This window comes from Diorhabda carinulata, chromosome 6 (genome assembly GCF_026250575.1).
Source record: "Diorhabda carinulata isolate Delta chromosome 6, icDioCari1.1, whole genome shotgun sequence".
NCBI classification, from domain to species: Eukaryota; Metazoa; Arthropoda; class Insecta; order Coleoptera; family Chrysomelidae; genus Diorhabda; species Diorhabda carinulata.
Genome location: NC_079465.1, coordinates 16712103 through 16720807, shown reverse-complemented (window position 1 = coordinate 16720807; position 8705 = coordinate 16712103). Strand labels below are relative to the sequence as shown.

Genomic DNA, 8705 nt, shown 5'->3' with positions numbered 1-8705 from the left:
TACCATTTGAAAAAATATTTTAATAATTTATTGTAGAGTTCACCCTATATATTTTAAATTGACTTATGCATATGGCCTAATTTGTCTGGAAAATTTTCCATATATATCGAAATATTAGAAGTTTTGTTACTATGATGAAAATACTGTATTTTATACATATTTCATTATTTCCTTCGTCTTTGATAGTATACTAATTCAAGTTTGGATATAATTTTCCTAAGAATTAAAGTGCATTATCAATAATTGGCATACGCTTCGATTATATAAATGTAGGAAGTTTCGACCCAAGAGTATCGCATCTTTATATCATGGAGCTACCTCTTTTCGATATGGGCGTCTTCATGACCTCCTTGGTATGCATAGTTATATGTTGGACGTGGCCGTTCGTGAATGTCTACATCATTTCTTTCGTATTTTGTATTATTAAATCAACTAGTTTGTATCAATTTTTGCTTTAATATTGATAAAAATAACTTCATTATCACTAGCTATGATTCCGATATAATTCAGAAATCATTCTCCAGTCATCACATCCAGAATCGTCAAGGTCAAGAAGTCTTCCAAAGTGTGAATAAATAATTTCTTTGAGTATTGAGGTTTTTGATCTAAGTATTGAAGATCATGCGTGGTGTAGTCAAGCGAAAACGGCTATCGATTTGTAAATGGTGATTCGCCGCTTCACCTTCAACGCATTCATTTACAATGCTTCAATTTGTACAGCTCTTTACAATCTCGACCTAGTTCCCTACGAAATCTGGCTCTTTTTCATTAAAAACGTCGCACTAAACTGGAAGATAAAGAATAAAACCAATATGGTGATATAAAGGTAGAGTCGATTCTTTTAGGCTAAACTTCGTTATTTCATTTTGGTTATATAATATGATTGACATTAATGTATTATTTTTGTAGGACATTGAACAGTGGAATATATAAAAAAAATTTGAATTTCCTCCAATCTTAACCTCAAGCTAATCATTATTAATTTAGTAGTTAATTATATATATTGGTAAATATTTACGTTAATGATAAAATATGGATAATTTATCATTTACAATGATGGAGAAATGACAACATTTAAATGTATGTAGAACATATCCTATTATTCGATGTACACACATATAGTAAAATCTTTTTTAACGGTTCTTCTTCGACAGATTCAGGAACACATAATATTTAATTTAGTCTTCTAAATAATCTGTAATCTAATTGAATATAGTAGTTTTTCAATACAACTAATACTCCAGGCTACGCATAATCGTCATTATTTAAATATTTTCTACACAAAAATGTTTTGAGGGGTTACTTCTCATCGCTTTAAGAGAGTTTCATTTTTCGGAACGGCATCTATTGATATTTTTTCTTAATTTCTACTATAAAATGATTTGTGTTTGACGTCTTCTTCCTCTTAATTTATTAAAAAAATATTAGCTAAGATATATAATTTTCCACGATTTGTTTTTTGTTAGATCCTCGCTCTTACAAGATTCTTGTTCGAACCATTGCTTCTAATAGTGAGATATTCTATAAACTAGATAAACTAGACTTACATCTTTCTCATCATACGCAATTATTATTGGTTTTATGAAATTTAAATTTAAATTTAAATATTCAGCAATCGTTCTAATCTATAAATAAGGATTAGGCATCTATCTCTCAGTGACTTGTACTCGCTTTGTTCGCCTCCTTCTCTGTGCCACACGTCAAGGATTACTTCGTGCATGCATCTGAAGAACTGAAAAAGCCAGAAATCTTAAAAAAGATTAAATATTTCCCATTATGTCTGGTAACATGCATTAGTTAAAGACTTTTTTTTAGATAAAGACGCATTCTTGATTTGAATAACCATGAGCTTTTCTGATATGCACTCCATGCCACTTCTATTCTTCGATTGATTTCTGGTAGTAGAGATCCTTGGTTGTGTATTAGTTGACCAAAGTTTAAGTATTCTTCTACAATTTATTTATTAGGATGTCTTGTCTGTCTACTAGTCCATTCTACATTACCTTGGTTGTAGCTAGGCTCATTTTTAGGCCTACTTTAGTGCTAGCTGAGTTGAGTTCATTCATTTGTTCTAAAAGCTCTTCATGATTGTTTACAATTAGGACGATATCGTCAGTGGATCTTACATGGTTGAGGTATTCTTCATCTATTGCCAGACCATTATTGTCCCATTTTAATTCCCGGAATATTTCTTCCAATGTTTCGTTGAAGAGCTTCGGAGATATTGACTCTCCTTCCCGTACTCGGGAATTCAGGAGTTTCATTTATATCATGATTTTCGTTTTAGTTTTTTTGTATAAGCTGGGGAGATTCTAAATATGGTTTGTCAACCCCTTGATTTGTTAGTGCTTCTATAATTGCTTTGGGATATATCGAATAAAAGGAATTAACGAAATCGATGAAGGACATGGCTAATGATCAACTTTTCTCAGATTATGTATGTGATTGATAGTATCGAAGCCCGCTTGTTCTCGTGGTTGTGCTTAATATTCTCTTATTTAGAATTTTTGCGAGGACTTTCTACATGTTTTTAGCAGTATATTTGAGTAGTATTCCGTCGTTATTAGCCGCCTTTTCATGTTTAATTTCTTTTAACATCTTTCCCATTTCTTTAACTAGAACATCTGGGACTTTATCTTGTGATAGAGAAGATGTTTCATATTCATGTGTTTGTGGAGCTCTGTATAAATTGCCATAGAACTATGATTTCATTTCTCTCTGTTGTTCTTTTTTGTGGTTTCTTATGGCATTAAATTGTTTTCTTCCTATAATGAGAGACTTCTTGGTTTTCTTATAACTATTTAGGTTTTCTTCCCAGGTCATACAAATTTTTCGTTATAGTTTTTGATGACCTCTGCGATCTTCTTTCGTACAGTTTTACATATTTCAGTTTCTGTACGTCAATGTTAACTTTCATTTCTCTTCTTTTCTTGAGAAGTATTTTTGTCTCTTCTGAGAGTTTCTTCTGTTGTGTGCTTAATCCGTAAGCACTCTTCAACAATTTTTGAAAGATCGTTGCACAACCTTTACCTATCTATCCACGCTCAGAATTAGTTTAGGGCTCAATATTTTACAATGCAAAAAATGCACAATCATTTGCCAATTAAAATCAAATTTATAACATATTTTCCCGTATTTTGCGATAATTTAAAGGTATATTTACTGGAAAGTGCCTTCTATTCTGTAATTCTGTAATTTTCACATGTACATTTTCAAAGGTAATTTTGTTATTTATTGTAGTGTTCTTGTGTAGTTTTTTTCTACAAATTGTAAGCAATTTTTTGATAATAAAGCATTTCTTTCTCTCTTATATTGTTTAGGACCACATATTTTTGTGGCACATCTAAGAACCGTTTCGTATTGGCTTCTTGACTTTGGATCCTACTACCTATTAGTAGCTCTAGTTCTAATTGAGTTTGGTATTACCTTCAGACGCCACTGGATTAGTTTTAGTCGTTCCACAGGACTGTTGAGGTCTATTTTTGGTCTGATTAGTTTGTGGTCAGTGCTTGTTCGAAATTTGGTATATACTTAACTAATCAAAATTTTGTCAATTAATGATTTTTATAATCACTATTCACCAAATCATATATTAATGAAAATAGTTGTATACACAAGGGAAATTTAGTGTGTTTTCCAATCTGGTATCAGGAAAATAGAAACTTTGAATACGGAACCTTGAAGACGTCAAGCTCATCATTTATTTAGTACAAAAAAAATCCATTAAATAGAAATTTCCATTTTATTCGCTCACCAAAATGAAACTCATTATTTGTTGAAAATTAGAATAGGGATCCAATCAAACAGATTATGCGTACCAGTTTTTTTGATACAATAATACTTTCTATAATAATACAGTCTGGAAAACACTAATTATAGATAAGCTCTAGATATATATCCACAATTATTTCTATATTATTAGGTTGTAATTCTTATGTTTGGTGTGTACTAGGAAGCTTTAGTATGTAGTATAAGTCATAAAACAAAAGAAGAAAGATGAAAAACTAATCCATTGCTTTCCGAAATTTTCCAATCCAAACAAAAGCAACGCGGGAAAAAGATCGTGGTCAGCCTATAAGATGTCAAACAATGTTAGATTCAGGTAGTGTGAATAATCTTTACGCTACGAAACTTTTCAGTAAATTTAAAATCAAATCTCAGTTTATAAATACATTATTTCCAACTGAAATTTGTTACGTCAACCATTCATTCCAATCTATTGCTCACTTCTTAGCTTTAGATAAGGTAACCACAAATTTATCTCAATTTTCATTCGAACTCTAGTTAAGTTACCATCCACATATTTAACTTGTCAAATAAGTCAAACTCTTTGTGTCATAATATATGTCACAATAGTTTTGGCATAAAATTTAGGAGTTTACAAATATATTGTAATAGTACAATATGAAAATGACTTCATTTCCTTTAGTTATTTCGAAATAAGCAAAAGCATTTATAATTTGGTTGGACAAAACTGAAATATTTCACGCAGAAGCATTTACAGTGGTATAGCTTGATGTGAAGGAAGAATACCATGTTTGAACCTTCCAAAAAATGGTAAACAAAGAATTTTCAAACAAAAAAAGCAGAAAGACTAGTAAGAAAAACAATAGACAGAGTCGGGTTTTCCATAAGAAATTTAGCAAGTAGATACTATACAAACACTATCGTATTACGGAATTAGCCAGAAATAATCAAACTAAGAAATGAGAAAGTTATTTGATACAGACTAGAAAAGTACCCCAATAATACGTTGGAGACGCTATGGTTTGGCTGGACTTAGTGTCCTGCTATTATGCAAGTCCCCCCCATTAAAGATTTTTGGACACTTTTGGAATGAGGAACAATTGAGGCATACAATTTTTAGGAAATAAACGAAATAGATGTTAGGTTAGGCTAGGAAATAGATGTTCACCGAAAATTACACCTAGTTGAGAAGTAGGCGCCCCTTCATTTAGTTTAAGTTATTAACTTTGTTAGTTAATAAGCCGTTAATTATGGCAAATAAGAAAAGTTTAATTGAAGATACTCATTACATAAATATATGGTTATATATTTTGTGACAAAACTATTTGGAAATGCGTTATTTTTATTAATTGAATAAGTTAAGCTTCTGCTTTGTATAAGAGGTACAGTGTGATCAAAATACGTTCTCTACAGAGAAATTAGAATGTGGGGTCTATTTCAGGAAAAATGTTTCACGCGTTAGTACATTGTTTAAGGAAAATGCTTAGAATTTAGAAAATTCTTCAGCTTCTCTATATGGCATAAATATTTTGTGAAACAATTATAATAATTTCTTTACGTGAATAAAATGGATCTGAAGCAAATTATGAGGACAATGCAAGTTTTTAAATTTTGACACTACTGCCTCGGTGAATATATTGTTAGTTTTCACCATATTTCTACTGTCATCTGTTTCACATAAATTGACTGATATATTAGTTCTAATATTTAAATGGAGAACATTTTTCATTGAAGAATAAATACGGAGAAAAAAATTAAATTAACCCAGAAAAACTCACGTAAATATTATTCTGAAAGTGATTCGTCCCAAGGATTGATTTGTAAATAGTTCTTTGTTTTTAAAAATGCCCATATGAACACGGATGATACTGAACGCCCGGGACGCGTACAGGTGAAACCTACCAGGAAACTGTTTAAAACTTTCATCAAGTATATTTCTAAGAGATGACAACCAGTTATTGTCGATCATTTTTCTTTCAGTTGTATGAATTGCTTTAGGTTATTATTGATATTTACGAACAATTTTAATCCAACCCAACTTTAACATCATTCAACAAAACCTGTTCCTACCTAAGCTAACGAATCATTGAAAAATGATGTATAAACTTAGAAGAAAATTATATATATATATATATATATATATATATATATATATATAATATAATAATATAATATAATATATAAAATTACATATATATATATGATATAGATGATGTCCTGATCCTGATGTTTTCAATATTTTATGAAAAAACTTCGAAACCTTAAGCCAGTTTGTCACCAATTCCGACAAAAAAGCAGATTTTAGCTCGCCACAAACCAAACGATGTATTGAAGTAGGACATAATTTACTTAAACTAGTTCAGAAATGGTTAATAAAATCAGTGCCAGGAATTTCCTTGATAGAAAAATTTTGCAGAAGACAAGAACAACTATTTTTTTTAAAAACCCCTTTCACAATTCTTATAAAAAAAGGCGAACTTTTTAGGAATCCCTGATCAATTACTGGCCAATTACAGAAAATGTGAAAAAAAATTATTTAAACCTTAGAAAGTAGATAACATTAGTAAAACAATAAACCATGAATCTTTTTCGTACATTAAATCTTAGTTTATCACGTATTTTATTTGTAAAATATGATTTTATTCATTTTCTTTCATTTCCAGCAGTTATTAAAATCTTGGCTTATTTTGATGCATTCAAATATTTGATTTTTTTTCAAATAAAACCGCCAACTAATGCCAATAATGATCTAATAATAATTTATTCAAAATTTTTAGTCGAAAATCTTGAAAAGAAAAAAAAAAAAGAAAATTGCATTTGTCGCCGGCTCGACAAAAGGATATCAAAAACATTTTTTTCAACAACTTTTTTCTTAATTACTACACACAGTACTTGGAGTGTATAGAAGGGTCTCACACTTTTTTATCAAAATTTTCCGTGAAAAATCTTCTACGGAAAAATGTGTAATTTTTTCTGTAAAATTTCCTCTCCATCACTTTTTGTATTTAGGAAATTTTTTTATATTTCACCCAATTAACGAAATCTGATAAAATTATTTGGTATATATATTTGGTATATATATCATGGAAATACTTTCTTGGACTATTTACATGAAAGGTTACATATGAAAAAATTATCTGCAAGTGGGTGCCGCGATTAATGCTGATCAAAAGCGTGCTAGCAATGAAAATTCAAACGAATGTTTCGATATTTTCATTCAAAAGCAAAGTAAGTAAATTTTTCCCTATTACATAACCTTGGCACACACAAAATAACTAAGAAAAAAATACAGTTGAAACAAATTATGAGGAAATATTTGTATATTATCTGATCTGGGGCTATATTTTCAATAGAACTTACCGTTTTCATAAGAAATTGAGAAAATTCGGAAATTTTGACTTTTATTAGTGTATCTAACTAAAATAAAAATTTCGATCTGTCTAAATTTTTGTTATTTGATCCACATTAAGCGTGTGTCTTATGAAGCATTCCACTAAGCGTTCACAGAGTCTGATATACTGCTTTGGCCGTTCTACATAAAGGCCGGTTCAGACGCAGCCAATAGTTTGTTCGAATGGTTGAATAATTTAAGCGGACCACTCACGATACTGCGGTGTATCGTACGATTTGACCGAATTCAGATAGATCTAACTGCTGCAGTACAACACCGTCAATCGGATCGATGTTTTATCTGCTAATCGGTTCATTTTTGTTGAAATAACAAATATTGCTTTTTGTCGTGTGTATAATTATTGTGAAAAATAGCATATACAGAGAATTTTTTGATTGTTCCAATACATATCTGGATACAGTCGCAACTCGAACACCGTTTTATGAGCTTTTTTTGCGCAAAAATCTGCGATTCACTTTAGTTTTTGTTTCATCACGGACAGATACGAGAGGCGTTAATAAAATATATTGTGGACTGACAATACTAATAGCGGAGACTACACTGCGTCGCAATATCGTGTGTCTTCGCAAAATCGTCGCCAATCGTGCGATCCTTTCGTACGACTCCGCAGTATCAAGAGTGGCCCGCTTTAGTGCTTGACCTGTTTGAACACATTCATTTTAGTCGAGTAAACGGTCGTTTCAAGTAAATAGAAGTCTATTCTACTTTTCGGGTCGATTAGCAGTCCCCACCACAAAAGACAACCGATAAGCGCAGCAACTAAACACGTCTGGACATGCAACAAATTGGTTTAAACGGTAGTGAAGTTTTTGGTTTTCGTAACGTGGAATATATAAAACTATAGAAGTATTAAATATTGCTTTAATCAAATTAATAAAAAATGGCAAGGTGGTCGGAAGATACTACCTTCAAATTTGTAGAAGAATATGTGGCTAAACTTCCGAAAAACGCCAATGAAATGTTACAGGTGACATCGATATTTTTGAAATTCCCGCGACCTCGCAAGGTCGAAAATCGTGGCAATTTCGTGCGCAGGCTAGTAGGAGCATAAATATCCGCCAATTAGCTCGTTCATTGTATTAGTGGTAAATAAAACATTGCAAGTATAGAACATTTTTTGTGGTTTGGTTTTCTGAGTTAAAATTAAAAGGATTACTTTCAAAAATGTAAGTAGTTATTAAATAATCCAATTTTTCGTCTATTTATGATTAATATTTTATTTTTAGGCTCTCATATTATTCACACATAACATCATCCCAGACACACACCCTCCTAAAAAGATGGAACCTTTTTAAAATAGCAACAATTATGCCAACAGAGGCTGAAGCAAAAATTTGGGCCATTAATAATAAACTTGTGTGAGACAATAGATGGTGCAGCAAGCACAACCAGTTTGCTAAATAGTATGATGATGGCACCGTTTTTGGCTACTTCAGATGTTTCGGAAAAATCAAGGGCAGATCGTTCGATCATAAAGGCTCAGCGGCAGAAGACACATGGTTCGAACAATTGCGCTCTAACGACCATCAAAGAATAATCATCACCT

At 31.3% G+C, this 8705-nt stretch overlaps 1 long non-coding RNA gene across 1 annotated transcript; it reads left to right on the top strand.

Moving 5' to 3' along the window:
• The first annotated feature begins 664 nt into the window (after positions 1-664).
• Positions 665-1587, top strand: LOC130894912 (uncharacterized). The gene is made up of 2 exons (XR_009059410.1): positions 665-826; positions 910-1587. It is a non-coding gene; the product is annotated as an uncharacterized LOC130894912 (long non-coding RNA).
• The last annotated feature ends 7118 nt before the right edge of the window (positions 1588-8705 follow it).